Below are 24,010 nucleotides of genomic sequence, written 5' to 3'. Positions count from 1 at the left end.
TTAAAGGGTGAAAGTTAATTATAATCAATTCTTCAATTAGGATTAGTTTATCTGTGGCGCGCTGTCAGCGCTCTTCATTCTGTGCCGTAACTGAATCTGATGTAGTAGCTTTTAAAATTAGCTTTCAATAAAAGTTAGTTAATATATAAATCTAATCGCATTTTGATTTAAACATGCGATTGTTGGTCCTTCGTGCTTTTCAAAAAGTTTAGAATCAGTGGTTTAGTTGGTTATACTACGAACTTCGTTTGCTGGCAGAGCGAGCGTGACTTGCTATATCTTGTCGCCGCCCGCCGCAACCTCGTCCAACCCATAGCTTGGCCGAATTTATCATTGTGATTTCGGTTGATATTATCCCGAAATCGTTTATCTCCGTGCTGCAACGATCATCGTGAAAGTTCCCGTTCGTCGGCACAAAGGAATTTTTGTGCAAGTACCGGCAGATTTGTATGAGCGGTACATCGAGAACACTTTGACAGATTGTCAACTCAAGTGGGACTAGATTGTAAGGTTGGTAGTACGGAACGTCGTCATCGGTGCGTGACTGCCTTTTCAGAGTTGGCGGTAAAAGTGACAAGTAGCCGTCAACAGTGACGTCTGTCAATCGAATTTTTCTTCACGGTTTGTGTACTGCATAAACATACAGTTATTATAGTTTTCAACTGCAATTTTTAACAAGTTCTTGTACCAAAGTGCGAGTTTGTGCTTAAATAGTGTTTCCAGTTGTATTGAGCGTTTGTTTTATGAAATACGGCAATGGCGGAGCTCAAGAAGTTAAAAATTATGCGCGGCCAAGTCAAGGCGTCTATGACTCGCATCGAGCAGTTTGTTAACGACCCCAATAGTTTAAATTCCGCCTCGTTGAAGTCCTTGGAGGCTCGTAAGGAATAACTAGCCTCGTCCCTCAAAGATTATGAGGCAATCCAACTTGATATATTGAACCTTGATGACAAGGACACAGAGGATGCAGGTGACTTTGAGAACCGCTACTTTAGCACGATAGCTAAGATTAATGAGACTCTCAGGTCTCTACGAGGGTCAGATACAGTTCAAGCTGCTGGAGTTTCTTCTTCGAAGTTGCCCCATGTTGATATACCAGTGTACAACGGTAAGGACTTTACCCTATTCAAACCCTTTTATGAAATGTTCATAGCAGGGATTGATAAAAACAAAATATTATCAGATGTACAGAAGTTGTTTTACTTGAGAAAGTTTTTGTCTGATGAAGCGCTATCTGTCATTGTAAATTTGCCTTTAGTCAATGCCTCATATCCAGAGGCATTAGAGTTATTAAAAAAGCGTTATGACAATAAGTCCAGGCTGATCATAAGCCATATACATGTTATCTTAGACATCCCATGCATGGCTAAGGGAACTGCGGCCTCTATAAGGTCATTTGTATCACAAGTGCAGCAGCAGCTGCATGCACTTAAAAACCTAAAGGAACCTGTTGATAAATGGGATATGTTGCTCATTTCAATATTATGCAGAAAGCTAGATCAATATACTAGCCGGGCTTTCCACTTAGAGAGAGACCCACAAATTCTTCCAACAATGACGGAGTTTATTGAATTTTTAGAAAGGCGTGCTATGGCGCTAGAGGATAGTTTGCCTCAAAAGGTTACCCTAAATGAGAATGTAGGTACTCCTAAATTCAAATCTTACCCCAAGGTTGCTAATGTTGTAGCATCATTACCTGGTTGTAAATTTTGTACTAAACCTGGCCATGCAATCTATAATTATGTGAAATTTCAGGAAACCTCCGTCGAGGACCGCTTGGCTTTTGTGCAAGAGAAGAAGCTGTGTACAGTTTGTATAAACTCTCACTCAGATAAACCTTGTAAGTACAAGTTTAAATGTAAATTATGTAAAGGTCATCATAATACCCTTTTGCATACTGAGGATGCTTCAGATGTCAAGCAACCAGCGGCAGCATCTATTGTTTTGACATGTTCAAGAAGGCATCTTATAAAAAAGTATTACCTACAGTGAAGGTAAAAATAGTCGATAAATTTGGCCGGGATGTTTACTGCCGTGCATTGCTTGACACTGCCTCAAGTGAATCTTTTGCCGCAACTTCTCTTGTAGAAAGGCTAGGTATTGCCACTGAGGCAGAATGTGTAAATATAATTGGTGTCAATAAACAGACCTCCGTTATGGATAGGTCAGTAATTATTCCTGTGGAGTCTTGTCAATATGAAGATGTTAAATTTAATGTTTGTCATGTTGTTGATGATGTAACGGCACATTTGCCACCACAATATATTGATTTTTCAAATCTGAAATTTCCAAGCCATGTCAAACTTTCTGACGAAAACTTTAATGCACCATCAGAAATTTCATTGCTATTAGCAAGTGATATTTATTTTGAATCATTATTAAATGATTGTATCAAATTGCCTGAGGAGCTTGTCTTGCAAAGCACCGTATTTGGCTATGTTGTCGGTGGCAAGATAAACCAATCTGGCAATATCTCAAACACTGCTTTAGTAACAAATTTTGCTATTAGTGACAGTACAAAATTAGAAAATGTTATGAATCAATTTTGGCTAGCTGAAAAGGTGCCAGACAACAAAAGGTTTCTGATGAATATGAAAAAGCTGAAAAAATATTTCAGGAGTCTGTTACTCTGAATAATAATACATTTCAGGTGGACATTCCCCTAAAACACCCCTTAGGTGAGCTAAATTTGGGTAACTCCTTTTCGGCTGCCTTACAAAGATTTTACTCGATAGAGAGAAAATTAATGAAAAATATAGAGTTGCTAGAACAGTATAAAAAATTCATTGATGAATATGTTGAAATGGGACATGCTAGGGAGGTCAATATTAACTTTTATGACGTGTTGAATGGACCAGTAAGTTTTCTAGCACATCATCCTGTTTTCAACAAGGCCAGCAAAAGTACAAAGCTCCGTGTTGTGATGGACGGAAGCATGAAATCCAAAAATAAGCTGTCTGTCAATGATGTCATGCTGAATGGACCTGTGGTGCAGGGTACAGGTACAGGGGTCTTTGACATATTAATTTTGTTTCGGACCTATTTATTCACCTTGATATGTGATGTTCAAAAAATGTTTAGATGCATTTTGGTCAGCCCGGAACATAGATGCCTTCAAAATATCCTCTGGCGGGACAGTCCTGGCCAGCCCATCCGCTGCCTTCAGCTTCAGACAGTTACGTATGGCCTAAAGAGCTCTACATTTCTAGCTACTAGGTGTTTGGTAGAGCTTGTAAAATTATTTGGACATGATTACCCGATTGCGTCTCAAGCCATTTTAAATAATACATATGTAGATGATGTCATAGCTGGTTCAAATGATATCAATGATCTTTACCAACTTAAAAATGAGCTGATTGAGTTATTTAAATTAGGTAATTTTAAATTACATAAATGGTGCTCTAGCTACCCAGCTGATGTGGACGATTGAAAATTTGAAGTACTTTGAGCAAATAAATCTAGATTCAAGTAATGTGATAAAAACTTTAGGTCTGAAGTACGATATTACTTCAGACACCTTAACATTTGAGTGTCCCCCCTATGATGAGGATACCAATCATACTAAAAGAACAGTACTTTCATTTATTGGAAAATGTTATGATCCTTTAGGTCTCATAGCTCCTATAATAGTTTCAGCAAAAATATTTATGCAGGTTTTGTGGTCTATGCCCTTGGGCTGGGACACAGCTTTACCAGATGCTGAACTTATGGCATGGAAAACATTTCTTGCTAATTTAAAAATGATGGGTAGAGTCTCCTTGCCTAGGCTAGTGCATAGTCACGAATGTAAGTTGGTAGAGTTAGTGGGTTATGCAGATGCGTCTTTCAAAGCTTTCGGTTGTTGCATTTATGTAAGAAATTTTAAATCTGACGGAAGTGTAGAGTCGAAATTGCTTTGTGCCAAGTCAAAAGTGGCCCCACTGGCTAAAAGCCTTACTATACCACAGTTGGAACTTAACAGCGCTCTACTATTGGCACAGCTGGCATCTAGAGTCAGCGAAAAGCTAAAATCTAGATTTGCGCATAATACATATTTATACAGTGACTCACAAATAGTTTTGTGCTGGCTCAAGTCTACGAAAACAAAAGTCAATACTTATGTTAATAATAGGGTGAAGAAAATTCTAGAACTCACAAACCAGGATCAGTGGTCCTATGTAAGGTCATGCGATAATCCCGCGGATTTAATTTCCAGCGGAGTTGAGCCCCAAAGCTTTCAAGGAAAGCAATTGTGGTGGCACGGGCCTGAATATTTGTCACACAGGGATTATGTGCACCCTGCATTTGATAACAAGGCTCTCAGTCAGTCCTTGCATGATAAGCATTTTGATATTAATATTAACGAAGGTTTATCTTGCAATGTTAGTCAGCGAGATGATTCATTCGCGCATCTCTTTGAAAAATATTCTAGTCTACATAGGCTTCAAAATGTTATAGCGTATATTTATCGCTTTTATAAAAATACTTCAAAGTCAGGTGATCGATATGACTACATTGCTAACCCCTAAAGAGCTTCAAGAAGCGTTACATGTCATAATAAAAAATGTGCAAAGGAAACATTTTTCTAACGAAATAGAAACATTGCTGTCGGGTAGGTCTCTTAAATCAGGGATAGCGGATTTACATCCTTTCGTGGACCAGCGTGGTGTCCTTCGTGTGGGCGGCACGCTGCAAAATGCAGACATTTCGCAAGCTAGAAAGCATCCGCCTATTCTCCCGAAAGGGTCATTTTTTACTTCGTTATTGATTAAAACGGAGCACTTGCGTCTTTTGCACTTGGGTGCTAGAGCTGTTCTGAGTTCCTTAGCTCAAAAATATTGGATAATTAATGGTATTAGGGAAGTAAAGAAAGTAGTGAACAAGTGTTTCCAGTATGTTGGAATTGATTTTTGTGGTCCATTTAGCACGAAAGTTGCAAGAATACGAAGACCTCTTGTTACAAAAAGCTGTATTGCCCTTTTTGTATGTTTTGCTACAAAGTCAATACATGTAGAGTTAGTGTCAAACCTTACAACTGAAACCTTTCTAGCATGTCTCGATCGTTTCATATCTAAACGTGGCATGCCCACTGTTATTTATTGTGACAATGCTAAAACTTTTAAAGGTGCTGCAAACCAGCTCAAAGAATTTTATGATTTACAATGTTCAAATGAACATCGAGATTCTGTGTATCGATATTGTAATAAGAAATATATTTCATTTAAGTTTATACCAAGCTCTGCGCCTCAATTTGGAGGCCTCTGGGAAGCCGGAGTCAAGAGTGTCAAATTCTATTTAAAACGTGTGGTTAGAAATCATTGTTTAACCTTTGAGGAACTCTATTCGGCGATCGTTCAATTTGAAGGGACTTTGAACTCGAGACCCTTGCTATCCATGGATCCTAATGAGGGTAAATACTTGACACCAGGTCATTTTCTTATTGGTACGGCAATAACAAGGTACCCAGATGTTGATTTAACTGAAGTTCCAGTTAATCGCTTAAGAAAGTTTTGGGGCATTGTTACTAGATTAAAGCAGGATTTCTGGAAGACGTGGTCTAAAGACTACCTTTGTCAGTTGCAAAGTCGTCCCAAGTGGAAGCATGACCTACCAAATTTAAAAATAGGTGATTTAGTTCTTGTGCAAAATGTAAACACTGCTCCGTTGTGTTGGCCAATGGGCCGCATAGTTAAGATATTTCCTGGAAAGGATGGTAGAGTTAGAGTGGCCGAGGTGAAAATGGGGGACAAAATGTATGTCAGACCTATTACGAAGCTGTGTCCTTTACCTCTTGACTAAATATTGTCTGTCTCGTTAAATTCTTGTTTTTGACCTGTAAATCTAAATTTAACTCAACTCGCCCGGCCCAATTATGTTCAGGACAAGTCTGAACATATCTTATAAAATATTGTATACTTTAGTGCTAATATTTGTTGCTTGCAACATTTTAGGATAAGTTTATCTGTGGCGCGCTGTCAGCGCTCTTCATTCTGTGCCATAACTGATGTAGTAGCTTTTAAAATTAGCTTTCAATAATAGTACATTACTACAGAGGCCGGGACGAAAGGGGTTGCCGGCCGAAGACGGATAGGTCTGAGCGCGGGTAACCCCATTTCCCGCCGAGGTATGTATAGTGCTTTTCTCAAACATGCAATGAAATACATAAAATAAAAAATCCACGAAACCCAAGTTTTATTTATAGAAAAAACTAAAAGTAAACTACACCCAAAATATAACCAACACGTACCTATATCATTATCACGCGTATGTTTTACACGAGTCGTGTATTTTTACTACCCGTATATTTTCATGTATCTTTGATTTTTTCGCCTTGTATCCGTCTGACTGTCGTTTTCGTCACATAAGTTTACATAGTCTTTCATGTTCATATCATGTTTCACATACATCGTTGCTTTATGCATGGAGTAAATAAGTATAATTTCCACAGTGTTGACGAATTTGTAGTTACATTCATTTAAAATATGCCACAAAACTGTTTCTAATAAACTGTAAGCGATTTTTCTTAGTTTCTCAAATAATAAAATTGCCATAAGCAACCATATACATACTTCGTCTTTGAATTGGCGGCAGAGGCAGCAAGTTATTAAAATCAATTCTGCTTACGCTGCCAATTCCAACACCTATGATTACAATTAATATTCATTTCATTATTTCGTCGGAACTCATATTAAATTCAAAAAATCAACAACGCACCATAAATCCAATAAAACAGAATGAATATTTTTCAACTTTACCTCCATAACAATTTAATAGTAGATTGTTAACCAAGGGTTGAAAGGCACTCATTTCTGTCGAGGTAGTTTGGCGCTCGAACGCAGTGAGAGCGCCAATAGTCCGAGACGGAAATGGTGCCTTTCACCCGAGTTAAACACTCTACTTTTCATATCGAATGCGAGGAAACCAAACAAGACAAGGCAATTTCGCAAAATCAGTAATTGAAGTACCTAATAGACCTACGGCCATGATTTTTTTCCTTAGGACTTACTTGCAATCGGAGACTTTACATGTGTGAAGATTAATAACCCCTAGCGAAAATCATTTAGATTGCAATATTTACGAAAACACACATTTTTTAACAAACTGCAGTAATTTTAAAATTATTTGTTCATTATAGTATGAAAATCAGCGGGATTGCCTCTTACTCATTTGATCACCCAGTACACAACGGAGCCTGGACGTCACAGATGGCGACGAGGGTAAAATATTACAAAAAATTACGGAAAGGAAAGGCAACGGTGGCGGAAAAAAAAAACAAATCTAAGGTATGGAAATCCTAACCTAATAGCTACCGTATTTGTCCATTTCCTCCCGAGCTGCCGATTGTATTCAGGTAATACAAAATTTTGGGCGAGGTGATATTCTGTGTAACGATTGACGTACGGTTGTACATAATACGAAAATATTAAAACTGCAACGATTTTGTTAGGCGGTACTTACGTAAGTAGGTTATGAAATTCCAAACTCACGTAAGAGGAGTATTAAAGAAACTAATGCAGAATTTAAATATTACTGTAAAAACGTAGATCTAGTACCTATACCTAATTTTATAGTTTTGTTTACAATCAATGTTAATAAAAACAATTATGTATATGCACAGTTGATTTTGTCGACTGTTTACATAAGAACAGTGGTTAACTTTACAACTATTATTGAGTAAATAATTGATGATACGTAGCTCGGGAGGAATGTTTACTAAGCAAAGAAGAAATATACGCGTGCTTATTACACTAACTCTTTGACAATGGCTACTGTGCGTGAGCCTGGTTACCAAATGTAAATCCAAAAGTGTAATCAATGCAAGATAGATCAATAATTGGGGTCACTACAAAAAATAATGTACTCATGTTACATTATTCCTATGATGTGGCACCGACGTATTAGCCATGATTTTTTCCATGAAATGACAGAAACGAATATGCTGATGGTTTGCGTGTTACAAATACAGATGGTACATGGTTTATTTTCTGACTCAAAATCGTATATTAGAATTCATATGATATAAAGGGTAAATAATCAAACTACCTTCGCGGAAATCATGATTATTATGAGTTGTGTATTTACCGTTCATACTTAAAATATACCGACCTATTTAGTCGTGTAATTAAATACTAAGATATTTTTACATGAGGGAACGTATAGAGAAACCTGCATATCAAGTCGGTATAGTTGTATACATTTTATGGACCTTATGTCCTAAAAGAAATATTGTTCGGTTAAAATAACCAGTTATAATCAATTGAAATGCTATTTATAGCACGATATGGGTATGAATCGATGTTAACTTGGTGTCGATTTAACATGTATTCATATATACATAGGTATGTGCTGTTTATGATAATAAACAATGCTAACAGGTAACGGACCAGTTAAATTATCAAGGACCGTTACGATGTCAAGTGAGTCAAGAACTATAGATAGCGTACTTAGACTGATGAATGCCGAGGGCTTTGTTATTGTTTTACTGTAGGAGTAGACACGTAAACTCAGCATCAAATGAATTGATTAGTAAGTCGGAGTCGGACTAACAAGAAAAATAAATTGCAAGAAGTAAACTGTACATCACATCTATGCTGCAGTTGGTATAAGTAATAATTAGTAGGTTGAAACGTTCAACTGGTACTAGCAAAACAAATAGTTAGTAGGTTGAAGCTTTCAACCGGTACTAGCAAAACAAATAATTAGTAGGTTGAAACTTTCAACCGGTACTAGCAAAACAAATAATTAGTAGGTTGAAATGTTCAACTGGTACTAGCAAAACAAATAATTAGTAGGTTGCAACTTTCAACCGGTACTAGCAAAACAGATAATTAGTAGGTTGAAACTTTCTACCGGTACTAGCAAAACAAATAATTAGTGGGTTGAAACTTTCAACCGGTACTAGCAAAACAAATAATTAGTAGGTTGAAACTTTCAACCGGTACTAGCAAAGCAAATAATTAGTAGGTTGAAACTTTCAACAGGTACTAGCAAAACAAATAATTAGTAGGTTGAAACTTTCAACCGGTACTAGCAAAACAAATAATTGGTAGGTTGAAACTTTCAACCGGTACTAGCAAAACAAATAATTAGTGGGTTGAAATGTTCAACTGGTACTAGCAAAACAAATAATTAGTAGGTTGAAACTTTCAACTGGTACTAGCAAAACAAATAGTTAGTGGGTTGAAACTTTCAACCGGTACTAGCAAAACAAATAATTAGTAGGTTGAAACTTTCAACCGGTACTAGCAAAATAAATAATTAGTAGGTTGAAATGTTAAACCGGTACTAGCAAAACAAATAATTAGTAGGTTGAAATGTTCAACTGGTACTAGCAAAACAAATAATTAGTAGGTTGAAACGTTCAACTGGTACTAGCAAAACAAATAATTAGTAGGTTGAAACGTTCAACTGGTACTAGCAAAACAAATAATTAGTAGGTTGAAACGTTCAACTGGTACTAGCAAAACAAATAATTAGGAGGCTGAAACTTTCAACTGGTACTAGCAAAACAAATAATTAGTAGGTTGAAACTTTCAACCGGTACTAGCAAAACAAATAATTAGTAGGTTGAAACTTTCAACCGGTACTAGCAAAACAAATAATTAGTAGGTTGAAATGTTCAACTGGTACTAGCAAAACAAATAATTAGTAGGTTGACACTTTCAACTGGTACTAGCAAAACAAATAGTTAGTAGGTTGAAACTTTCAACCGGTACTAGCAAAACAAATAATTAGTAGGTTGAAACGTTCAACTGGTACTAGCAAAATAAATAAGTAGTAGGTTGAATGTTCAACTGGTACTAGCAAAATAAATAAGTAGTAGGTTGAATGTTCAACTGGTACTAGCAAAACAAATAATTAGTAGGTTGATTGTTCAACTGTTGCTAGCAAAACAAATAATTTGTAGGTTGGAACTTTCAACTGGTACTAGCAAAACAAATAATTAGTAGGTTGGAATTTTCAACTGGTACTAGCAAAACAAATAATTAGTAAGTTGGAACTTTCAACTGGTACTAGCAAAATAAATAAGTAGTAGGTTGAATGTTCAACTAGTACTAGCAAAACAAAAGAAATGATAAGCGAAATCATAACACTTACCTGCGATACAAACAGCGAATAATTAGTAAGTTGAATGTTGGACTGGTACTAACAAACCAAAAGAGTCAAATGTACCTAGTAACTAGTCTAGTAGACGCGATAGTGGTGGTTGGTACTAACGATAGTATCTTGTTTTAGGTCATCCAAAATGACCTAGATACCACCATTAGATGGATTCTTTAGCCCACCAAAACTTAATAGGGAGGCAAAATAGTCATAAACTGACATTATGTTAGTATAGAGTGACCTCCTATTATGTAATGTATTTATTGAATTCGAAATTATATAATAAGCAGTTTAGTGCCTCTGCCTACTGTTCCAGTTAACTTAAGGCGTAGGTATAGATGGATGGCCTCGGGAATAGGCATATCTACTAATGTAGATTCAGGATAGATTTCAATTATACAAAAAAAAAATACGGCAGTTGGAAAACATTTCCTGTAAAGTATTACAATTTAACCTTCTTCCAACCTATACCCGTATCATAAATTTACTGCATTTTGCAGATGTTCGTATGGGTAAGAACTTAATGTATCAGCTTAAATATATTATACGACGACTTAGACGGTATTCCGGTTAAAGATTGTTGTAGCAATCCTGTTGGAACAGTTAGAAGACGGGTTAAATTATAGTTTAAGAGAAACAAGCAGGTGACCAGGATAAGAGTAATAATGCATTCTGCGTAAGTAGCCGTGGAAATTGTGGAACACAGAGGCATGCCTAAACTACCCAAATAAAACCTATAAATAGATGAGGATATACAATTCTTCAAAATCGTATATGACCCAGATTTCATATAATAAATCCCAATTCCAATCTATTTTAGAGCCGGAATACATGATTCTGTAGAATAATAATCAGGGCAAAGCTCAATTACAAACCCAAGTACAACAGGTACGTAAATAGACGCTGGGCCTGTCATAATACATCATGTCATGTAGTACCTAAAGTCAATGCTGTAAAAACTGAAGTGGCGATGCGGGGAGCCTTACACGGTGAGGAAGCACTGCTTACTTAACTAAACTACGAAACTATACCCAAGGCAACCATGACTAAGGTACTAAAAACTCTAGTGACCAGCAGTTAACCTAATGTCTTGTAAATAGACATACGACTTTTGTCGGTTAACAGTGTAGATGACGAAGTTCCTTTTTAACTACCTAGGTAGTAAGTACACCTACTCAGATGAAGATGAGTGATGTGTGTGATGTGATGACTAATTATAATTAAGTGTAATTAAAAAAGGCACTTTACCGGAAAATATATTTCCTTATTTCAGTCACATGCATAAACTTACAATAATTAAGGATGCCAAAACGCTTAGGTATGCAGTTGAGACAATACATGCATTAGAAATTATACATAGTCTCAGCACCGATACATTAAATCAAAACAGAAACAAATAACTAAATACTGTGTGTAGGTACCTACACATTATAAAATAAAAACAATAAGTATTCGAATTAACCGTGATTTTGATCGCTCTCAATGACAGTTTGCCTGATGTTTAATTTGTTGAGGCTAACTAATTAAGTAAAACTAGTAGATCAAAGTTGTAGCTTGAACCACTTCATTGATCTACCCAAGAGTACACATTTATTGTACTAATTGAGCACTAAGACTCAAAAGACCAAAAATTTAGGTCTTATCATTTAGAAATCTTAAACGTAACGATAAAATGGTAAAGGACCTAAACATTCGAACTGTACTCTGGTGTACTCAGTATTTCATGGGATCATGGTTAGAATAATGGAATTCCTTTGGTTCGTTGGAAGATGTTTATTGAAATTAAATGACATACTTACCAATGGCAGGATATAGGAAGCAGACATACAAGGTGTATACCTATGTTTCAGGTTTATAAAATATGTTGCAAGTAATTGAAATAAACCGAAGAAAAAGTGTACAATTACAAATAATAATATTTATGTGACAGTCTGACAGTAATTATTGTGGAAATAATAATACAATACTTACTGGTCACAATTCAATTGAAAAATCAGCTTTCAATTAGTAAAGTGTTACGTTATTTTCATAACATAAATTGTAATTATGATTCTTCGCATAAGTAAGTTGCTAGAATAATATTACATTCGATATTATATTTGCTGTGTTACTTTTTGAGCAATAAAATTAATAAAATAAATATTTGGATTAATTGATGTCAAGATTATATTATTCAAGTATTATAATTAAAGAACGATAATTAGATATGTATGCAATGCAATTAATAATAATAATGGTCAAATAGGCAGGTAAATCTTAGTAGGTACCTAACAAATTAATAATATATAAATCTATTTATATAGATTATTGTTTGCTTAACCTATTCATAAGTAAAACTAATCATACTTGACGTGGTACCTCTACAACGAATGTAACATTCCTACTTTATTTGACCTTGGATTATCTTCAACTATTTTAAATTGCATTATATATATTAACATCATACAAGACTAGTAAAACAGAGTCATCAGTTATTGCCAATAAGTAACTAATGTCCAAGACGTTTGGCAAGCTTACAATGTTATTGTACCTAAATCATGAAATAGGTATTAATTAGGCAAATATTATATTGTATGCTAATGAAAATACCTGGAAATGTGTAAGCATCAAAAGGAAAAGTAAATCTTTGAGTTATAAGCAATTGAATAAAAAACTCAAAACTGCAAATAGGAGAAGGAGAGGGACTGACACCTAAGAAGAAATTGTAAAAGTAAAATAATAGTTTTACAGATTTAAAGGCTTGCTAGTGTTGGAAAATATTTATTATTTAACTGTTGTAAAATGAATACATCCACACCTCGCCGAGTTTCTTACGCCGGTTCTTCTCGGGTCTGAGGTTAACCTTTCCGAACCGGTGGTAGTATACCTAGATTGGAAAAATAAATTAACCTAGCGAGTATAAGATAATACGATAAACTGAACTATTGTTGCATGATAAATATATAAAGTAAAATAAATAAATCATTATAAAAAGGGAGAGATGTGACGATTACACAATAAACAGTACGACGCAACTACCCGCTAGCTTCACTCCGTGGAGAAGTGTCATGGCGAGTGGGTAGCTGGCGGAGTGCACGAGTGATAACAGTTGTTTCATTTGATCACCCAGTACACAACGGAGCCTGGACGTCACACTACGTTTACAAGGATCAAGTAAAACTACCACTTAATAATTACTTCACTGTTGTAGGGCGTAAGGTTTATAATTCATAATTCATAATTTATTGCATAATAATCATGTGGTACAAGACAGATATTACATTAGGGTAAGATCACACATGAACCCTGTTAGGGCACAGCAAATGTTTCTTAAAACTAAACTTTAACTAGGACGTGCAGTGCAGGCACATAAGTACACAATTTAAAATAAACGCATTTTGATACTTATGTTCAAGGCATAAGAATAAAAGCTAATATTTATTATTTTATACTTATGTTATTATATTAGTTACCTACCATTGATTTATTATGATTAATTTGTTTTTAAATACACTCCCATAGTATCATTAATAAATTAGCATTAAGAATATTTAATTCAATTCATCATTCATTAATAAATTAGCATTAAATATATTCAATTCATCAATTTATCATTCATTCAATAATATTATAGGTAAGTATATTCAATTTAAATTATCATTATAAGTTATTATTTATTTAATTATTTAGGTATTGTTAGAATCTTCCTCAATAAAACACAGTTGTACTGGTAATCCACAATTAACATTTATTTTCTTTCTTCCCGACCTCTTTTACATTCTTGAACGACCCGAACTAACCGACCGCCTTCTACCCGTCTTATATATTTTTTTATTTCCAACTCCCAAACTACCTTCATTAAAAATATTGTCAGTATTACCAATTGTAAAAATGTTAAATAATTATAAAAAATGTAATAAAAGTTAGTTTTAAATTACTCGAACCTTACATTCGACCATCCTGACGTCGTGTATGGTCCCCATGCACGCGCCTGGTGGAACCTTACATTCGGTCAGTTAGTTCAGTTAATAACAAAACCATTTTATTTTATTATCACATTAATTTGGTAAGTACATTTGCAATATGATATACTAAACCTACTCTTGGGTTTCATTGGCAAAATTAACAATAACAATTTCTCCTCCTACATTTGAATTTGAGTTTAATATTTACGCTAGTATAAAATTACGTCAAACTACTCGACATATGTAACTTTTACATGATTTATTAAACCTCTAGTATAAAATTACGTCAAACTACTCGACATATTTAACTTTTACATGATTTATTACACCTCGAACCAATCTATTTTCGAGAAACTTAAGCTTTATCCTCGAACCAATCGCTTCTCAAGGGATTTAAATAAACCTCGAACCAATCAATTCTCGAGGGACTTAAACTAAACCTCGAACCAATCAATTCTCGAGGGACTTAAACTAAACCTCGAACCAATCACTTCTCGAGGGACTTACACTAAACCTCGAACCAATCAATTCTCGAGGGACTTAAACTAAACCTCGAACCAATCACTTCTCGAGGGACTTACACTAAACCTCGAACCAATCACTTCTAGAGGTTTTACCAATAAGCATTCCTTGAACCAATCAATTCTCAAGGTTTACCCACTGGCCATATCAATTTAGCGAACCAATCAATTCTAGCATTTTCATCGTCAAGGTGCAAACCATTCTGTTCTCGCCCTTGACCTGGAACAACAGAGAAACCTCTAAGTACATAATTGTATAAAATATATTAATCTGACATTTCATTCGCGTCTTCATTACAATTAAGATCATCAGCGACATCATCGTCTTCATTTAATTCTAATGCAGGTAAATGTATCCACGGCCGCATTCTATCAGTGGCTACGGTGGTTTTGCGTCTATTCTTCATTCCCTCAAAGCCGGGAATCGGGGCAACTCTATACCGGTCATTTCCTAAAGTTTTAACTACTTTGTAAGGCCCCTCAAAAGAAGGTAGTAACTTAGAGCTATTTCCTTTATTTTGAAAAACAGTCTTAGTAATTTTAACTAGATCTCCGATATCGTAAGTAGGAGCAGGTCGTCTACCCTTATCGTAACGTTGCTTTTGCTTAGCCTGTTGAGAGTCAATTCTAGTCTTTACTTGGTCCCTTATAGTATCTACATCAAGGTCATGGCGCACTACATCAGCTAGCTCATTAAGTATCGGTGTAGCTTCACTTAACATTGCCGTGCCAAACATTATCTCCGACGGTGCCCTACCCGTCGTTTTCTGAACAGAGTTATTCAAACCCCATTGAATCTTTCCCAATTTGGTATCCCAATCTTTTTCATTATGACAGAGGTTAGATGCAGTTAACGAGTCCAATATGGTACGGTTGTAGCGTTCTACTTGTCCATTTGCCCTTGGACTCGCTACTGCATTTAACACGTGTTTGATACCCCTATCCTGACAGAACTTGCGAAAGGCATGGGATGTAAAGCTACTACCACGGTCACTAATTAATCGATCCGGTGCCCTAAAGGTATCAAATATCGTATCTAAAACTTTAATCACATTTTGTGTTTTTGTGTTGCGAACGGATTTGATGAAAACGAATTTAGTGAAAGAATCGACCACAACTAAAATATGGGTGTGCCCCTGCTTTGATTTAACGAAAGGCCCGAGGTGGTCGATGTGTAGGGTATGGAATGGCTTTGCCACTTTTTCAATAGGTTGTAAGAGCCCTTCGCGATTGCTGTGATTATGTTTTGCGTAAGCGCATTCAATACACGCATTTACATATTTTCGAACGAAACGGGACATTTTTGAAAACCAATAAGTCTTCTTTATCCTTTCTAAAGTTTTCTCGTAACCTTATAATAATAATCCATGATTATAAATTTGTTGGTTTGTGTTAGTTATTCTATAATAAATTAAATTAAAAATTAAATGTAGCAAATACATTTGTTAAATTTAATTATTATGAATAATTTATTATAACCGGATGTGCAGGAAACACCTTACTTGTTATTCCCACCAAGAAGTAGTGGAAGGGGTAAAGTCTAATCTAATATAAGCGGGTGTCTGACAGTTGTGGGTCACTTCTCAGTTGGAGAGCTAACGACGACGAACGAAGTTAGGTGTCAATTTTATTTAATTGTGATTTTATGACTTGTTATAAATCTCTGTATGTTTTCTTTGTGTTATAGTCTGATGGTATGTACGTTACAATAGTTAATGTGAATATAACCCTTTGATGAGTTTTTAATAGTTGCTATGTAACGTATATTCCAACTGATTGCGGTGTAATACATCATGTGGCTTATTGCTATCTTTATTACTATTTTAAATTATGTCAAGTGTGTACGTTAAGGTAGCCAGTACTAACTATAAGCCACCAATATTTATTACGCATAAAATAATATTTTTGTGAATTATGTGATAATAAAGCCGATTAATTGTTCAGTAAATCTACAATATACTTTTACTTACAATCTGCTTATATACATATATTACTTAAATAATGTTTACCATTTTTCATATTCTAAACCTTGTAGTTGTCCCTATAATAAATACATTACTTTGAGCAATAACTAACTGGTCTTAATTAAATACTGCCTTACATCCTTATTTCTTATTTTATTAATGATAATACTAAAGTAAATCTGACATCAGAAGTGGGATATTACACACATTCTATGCCTACAAAACTAATGTTTCAGGAGCAGTACGAGTGTAAGGACTGCTTATGTTAGTCAACAGCGGGACACTACCCAACTCCAAACAGACACTGTAAGCTGCGCTATCCTGGACACAAGGACACTGGTGTTTCACTTTCAGTGAAAACCCCAGGTGAAACAAGATATTTGGTATACTAAGCATGACGCTTTTTATGGAGAACAGCAGCAAGCAGCTCAAAAACTTCGCGAAACAGAAACTGCCGCACCTGTGAGACACTACGGAGTGGCGCCTGTCTGGAAGGATGACTGATGAATGATGTTGTTTCTGGTATGTTAAAATTTGGTTATACTTAAAAGTAGGACTGTATGGGTATGTTTAAATATCGAATCACATCGAATAGTTACTGAGTTAGATAAACGTAAACGTCTGTCCTTTTTATAACCTGTCTTATGTAACCATAATGAGACGTAAATAAATATGTCGAATACGGATGGTCTCAAAGGCGGTGGGCGCGTGGGGTAGTACGATAATGTATTACTTCACAGCTAAACCAGTATGCTACCATGCTACCAATGCATGAAATAAACATTAGGACTCGTTAACCATACTAGTGCCTACTATACTTCCGTACTAAATGTTTAAAAGAACTAATTGCTATGTTTAACTCAAAGGAGCGATATGAAAGTAAACGTTTAAATCTTTATTCAAGTCAAACTAGGTCGGCTCCAACCCTACGCCTCTAACATGAGAAGATTTAGCCCAATATGGGACCGGCAACAAACTCAGAGGGACAAATCTTTTCAAAACAAGTTAAAACAACACATAACACATCATTTCTTTATTTCACAAAAGTAAGCTTCTAATGAAACATAAGAAATCAAAATAACACTTGAAATAAAACACTTAGCTAAATGGTTAAAGAACGCGGGATTTTATAAGCTATCAGAATAATCCTTTAGGTATAAGCCTTCAGGAACGTAGCGAGTTAGGCACGAGGTTGGCTAACGAGTACGTCCGATCTCTAGCGCGGTCCGATCAAGAAGAACTACCAGCGGCGGAGCCTCTCCGCTCCCGCCTCAGTCAAGTTGGCAAACCTGCTCGACCAGTCTACCAACATACCGACAAAAACACCAACTCGTGCCTACGCTCACTCGAGAGAAACCTCTCGACGTTCCAAAGCCTTCTACCTGTCATCTCAGTTCAACAACACGCCAATAGATGGCGTTACTCTCTACGCAACTTTATTTCAACAATGCGCCAATAGACGGAGTTACTCTCTACACAACTTTATTTATTTTGTTACAACCAAATAATACGTAGCTCAACATTGCTAATCGATTTTATACAGGCGTCTAAAATAATGAACTATAACGCTGCAATACGTCTTTCTGGTGTCAGGGTCCGACACGGCCGTCCTGCGCTACACACGTCCTCGTGTGTGGGTGTATGCATTTGATTCTGTAACAAAATACTCAGCACAGTATCTCATCGCTCGGTCATTCCTGACCCACAATTTGGGTCTCTCTCAAATTACTATTAAAATCAAACTGTTATCAATCCAACCAGAAAAAATGATTGTTCAAAATTACTTTAACAATCCTCAATTCTCTAGTCAAAAATAGTCCATCGAGCAACGACTTAATAAAAATAATCAGTAATCATCGCCGCTATCTAGCGGATACACTCCATTAATCATCGCCTCCATCTGGCGGATACTCTCAAATTTATGTGAAAACAGAACAATCTCAAACATCAAAAACACAAATCACAACAGCTCTAATTCATTGCTCGACAGTATCACTACTATTGTCATCAATATCAATTTACGGGGAAATTATCTGGCATTAAAAAAAATATTTTGGTCAAATGTGATAATAATCATTGTAGGACATCTTAAAATAAATAGCACTCTGACTTAATAATGCCAATTTTACTCATATGAACACAGTACATCAACGGGAATTCATTTTTAACAAAACAACACCAGTCCTTCGGTGCATTGCCAGTCCTTCGGCAGATACCAGACCCTCGTCAGAAGTAACCATCTCAGCCGCGTAAGTGCTACTCCTTGCAAAGAGCATTCTGCACATAAAAAGCAGCACGTGCACCTCTTACATGCTCTGGCACTTCTGATGCGGTCACTAAACAATACCCGACTGGGGATGGACTCATCTAAAGCAAAACATTAGTACCCAGTCCATCGGACGTGCCTTCAGTCCATTGAAAGCAAAACAGTAGTGCCCTGTCCATCGGGCGTGCCTTCAGTCCATCGAAAGCAAAACAGTAGTGCCCAGTCCATCGGGCTTGCCTTCAGTCCATCGAAAGCAAAACAGTAGTGCCCAGTCCATCGGGCTTGCCTTCAGTCCATCGAAAGCAAAACAGTAGTGCCCAGTCCATCGGGCTTGCCTTCAGTCCATCGAAAGCAAAACAGTAGTGCCCAGTCCATCGGGCTTGCCTTCAGTCCATCGAAAGCATGACAGTATTACCCAGTCCATCGGGCGTGCTTTCAGTCCTTCGAAAGTACAAGCTTTCAGTCCATAGAAAGCAAAAACAAGGTTAAGAGTGAATTCCAAAAAGAAAATAAAAACGGTTCTTTAAATCATGTTACTCAGAACCATTGGTACTATCAGCGTCAACTGATCAACTGAAACTGAACATCACTGAGCAAAATCACTAAAGATAGCTTTCTACTTTAGCTTTCACTACAGAAACTCAGCTTTCTACTTTAGCTTTAACAACAGAAACTCTCTCAAAACTTCTATGCGGAAGTAAATCCTCTCAAAATAATCCCAACAAAATGGGAACTGCTCACCAGATTAATAAAGTATGATGCACGCGACCAAGTCAAAGGTCTTCATGAACCCAGGCACGAAAACTGATGCTTTCCGCCTAGCAGTTGCCGTTGCTGCGGCAGATGGCGAGATACACGATGTGGTTTATCGTAGCTGGCTCTTACTGAAATCATCATTTGCACGGTATCAGGTTTATCATTTATCATGTATGCAGGCTAAACTCACAAGGTTTACGAAATGCCCTAGTAGTGGACACTGGAGACATGTTGCCAATGGATACGGGACTTTAAAAATCTCAGATTAAAATTTAAACTTCAATGAGTGTGTTTTATTTCATTCTATGAACAAACAAACATGTGTTCCAAAAATAAGTAACACGGTAAAATGGGCCAATACGAAAAGTGACAGCTAATTAGTTACGTTAGACTGTTATGCTCAAGTTATGCTTCGCCATTACACTGAAAATAAATTTCACTAATAAACAATTAGAACGAAACCTGTCCTTTTATTTCCAAATCTCCAGCACAAGATACTGCACAGCTGCTTCTGTGTTACAGGTGTGATGGCGTCTGTAAGTTGTCCCTGCTCAGGTTGCAGCACACTGTAACATTAATTTTCATATGCGTAGCTCATGCTTTCATAGTATGCACGATTTGTGATCTATCACGGCATTACGGGCAATAATTTGTAGCAATTTTACTAATTACTAAACAGGATTACAGGAGGAATTACAGGATCAATTTCTAACGGTGCATTGTATTTTCAAAAAAAAAAAAATTTTTGAGGGTAGAAGCACAAGTGAGCGATGAAATAATATCACGTCGTGATAGCCGATATTTGGTTGTAATTAACAACATGGATTTCACTTCAAAATAATTCAAGATCACTTAGATTTAAATGGATTATAAAAATTAATTGTATCTTCATAAAAAATCAATTATTGAGGGTAGATTCACAAGTGAGCGATAAAATAATATCACGTCGTGATAGCCGATATTTGATTGTAATTAACAAGATGGATTTCACATCAAAATAATTCAAGATCACTTAGATTTAAATGGATTATAAAAATGAATTTTATTTTCATGAAAAATCAATTATTGAGGGTAAATTCACAAGTAAGCGATGAAATAATATCACGTTGTAATAGCTAATACTCGGTTTTAATTAACAGTATGGATTTCAAATCAAAATAACTCAAGATCGCTTCGATTTAAATGGATTACAAAAATTAATTACAAAGAAACGTAACGATCCCAGAGATGACGTCACTTAACGACCGCTATGCTCGACTGCCTCAATCACAATTTTATTCACATTTTCACAATAATTCTCACCAAATAACAATGAATTACACTCACCTTTCAATCAAGGTTAGACACGTGAGCTTACCATTACCACGTGTCCAGATTATGGAATGTAGGTCACCAGAAATACACCACGCTCCCAGGTGGCTGTGTAAGCAATACATGAAACTCTGCATCCATCCCACTTGCTGATGTCGAATACCGATGGTCCTAAAAGGCGGTGGGCGCGTGGGGTAGTACGATAATGTATTACTTCACAGCTAAACCAGTATGCTACCATGCTACCAATGCATGAAATAAACATTAGGACTCGTTAACCATACTAGTGCCTACTATACTTCCGTACTAAATGTTTAAAAGAACTAATTGCTATGTTTAACTCAAAGGAGCGATATGAAAGTAAACGTTTAAATCTTTATTCAAGTCAAACTAGGTCGGCTCCAACCCTACGCCTCTAACATGAGAAGATTTAGCCCAATATGGGACCGGCAACAAACTCAGAGGGACAAATCTTTTCAAAACAAGTTAAAACAACACATAACACATCATTTCTTTATTTCACAAAAGTAAGCTTCTAATGAAACATAAGAAATCAAAATAACACTTGAAATAAAACACTTAGCTAAATGGGTAAAGAACGCGGGATTTTATAAGCTATCAGAATAATCCTTTAGGTATAAGCCTTCAGGAACGTAGCGAGTTAGGCACGAGGTTGGCTAACGAGTACGTCCGATCTCTAGCGCGGTCCGATCAAGAAGAACTACCAGCGGCGGAGCCTCTCCGCTCCCGCCTCAGTCAAGTTGGCAAACCTGCTCGACCAGTCTACCAACATACCGACAAAAACACCAACTCGTGCCTACGCTCACTCGAGAGAAACCTCTCGACGTTCCAAAGCCTTCTACCTGTCATCTCAGTTCAACAACACGCCAATAGATGGCGTTACTCTCTACGCAACTTTATTTCAACAATGCGCCAATAGACGGAGTTACTCTCTACACAACTTTATTTATTTTGTTACAACCAAATAATACGTAGCTCAACATTGCTAATCGATTTTATACAGGCGTCTAAAATAATGAACTATAACGCTGCAATACGTCTTTCTGGTGTCAGGGTCCGACAAATATATTCTAATCTATACTATTCTAAATGACGACGTAGTGTAATGACTGAATCGAATAATTAAAAAAAAAGAGGTTATTTGTGAAAAGTTATTTGAAAAGCAGTTTGGTTTGGATAAGTTTCTAAACGTTGGAATAACGTTATTTATGGCCTGGATAAATATTTTAATCGTGATCACTTAGCTACAACTCGAATTTCATTATACGATTTTCTGCATTAAAGACTACGTTTGAATTTTAGGCGGTTAATACCGATGGGCATTTTAATTGTAACTTACCGCGTGTCTTAAGCTAGGCACGTGTATCAAGTCACGTTCAGCTGTCGGTTTAGTAACGAATTTGATACTTAATTTAATCGTCGCGGTTATGATATTTATCGTCAGATTTGTGACTATTCCTAACCGGCCGTTAACGCCGACAGTTAAGTGGAATTACCCTTATACGTCCTTTGTATTTTATTAGTCACATTATTTCTTATTTTTATTACGATTGATACGAATAAATATTTATATAACACCAGTTACTTAGGTTCAATAGTCTGATATCGAAGGCACATATCTTAAAGATAGATTCTATCTCATCCGTCAGGATCTTAACAAGGAACTATTTAAATAAATATAAAACAGTAAATAATATTAAACTGTCAGGTCGTTTTAAAACTGTAAAGGATAAATTCAACACGCTTTTTGGTTTTCATTTACAAGCCCCTCGTAAGCTTATCAATATTAAAACAGTCTGTGGTAGTCGTGATCTTTCATAAATAGTAATAACGGTTATTTACAATTTTGCACCTACAGTGCTTATTGCGAGTTCTGTGTACAGATAGTAACACGTGTTTGGCATAAAAGCGTTTTTGAAAGTATGCTTCCAGTTTAATAAATTTACTGATTGATGGATATTAAATGACTACTAAAAAAAAGGGATATCTCAGTGACAACCTTAGACAATCACGTCATACAAAATAGTAGACTAGTCAGTATTGTTCTTGTGGTGATCAGAGGTGATTCAAGTGCCGTGTCAGTAAATTATGTTTTGAAACCGTGAAGTTGAAAGATAATGTTTTGCACATGCAAATTAGTCAGTAAATAAAAAGCACATATTCTCTTGGTAATAAAAATACTAGTGTCATATAAACCTTTTTGAAATTAGCCTAGTTTCAGAGTTAATACACATAAAAAAAAAACTATATTGTTACATAGTGCAAAACGCCTTAACTTTTGATGACGATGTTGCTACCATGGGACGTAGTCTAAATATCCTTATTAATAGATGTAAAAAAGTGACAAGTAACACTGCAAAAACTATAATTTACGAAAAAAAAATGTGCAAAAATGCATTTTAAGTGACATGTTTACCAATAACATTTACTTTTTATGTACAAATACATAAAAAAAAATTTTTTTTGGGCGAAATTGACATAAACATATTACATTTTTTTTCTCTCTTTTGACCTCGGAAATGCGTGGTTAAGGTCTTTCACATTCCTCGTGAACACCATGTATATACGATATTTTAAACCGTTATATACTTATACATTACCAGTTCTCGTAGTAAACTCACATATGCCATTGGGTATATGAAATGAAATGAAATGAAATGAAATGAAATGAAATGAAATGAAATGAAATGAAATGAAATGAAATGAAATGAAATGAAATGAAATGAAATGAAATGAAATGAAATGAAATGAAATGAAATGAAATGAAATGAAATGAAATGAAATGAAATGAAATGAAAATCTTTATTTCAGGCAACTAATGGCCCATACATAAATACCTTAAAACTAGCATACATATTATATAAAAATATATTTTATAACTAAACTTTAAAAAAACTTAACACCACATATCACATATGTACCACCATTTACATGGTCTGGCGGTAATTAAATATGCTGCGGTAATAACATTCCTAATACAATGGCAATTTTGTACCTATGATCTTCTGGTTCATTTTAATGTTTGTTTTAATTTTGGTACATACTTACGAGAAAACATAAGACAACCGATAAAGCCAATCGGAAGGTAGGATAGGTGAATTAACCTTTTGGTGCCACTTGTTGCTATGTTTACAGTGAGTGAGT

This window comes from Cydia splendana, unplaced genomic scaffold, assembly GCF_910591565.1.
Source record: "Cydia splendana unplaced genomic scaffold, ilCydSple1.2 scaffold_46_ctg1, whole genome shotgun sequence".
Classification (NCBI taxonomy): domain Eukaryota; kingdom Metazoa; phylum Arthropoda; class Insecta; order Lepidoptera; family Tortricidae; genus Cydia; species Cydia splendana.
Note: the sequence above shows the minus strand (reverse complement) of the source record.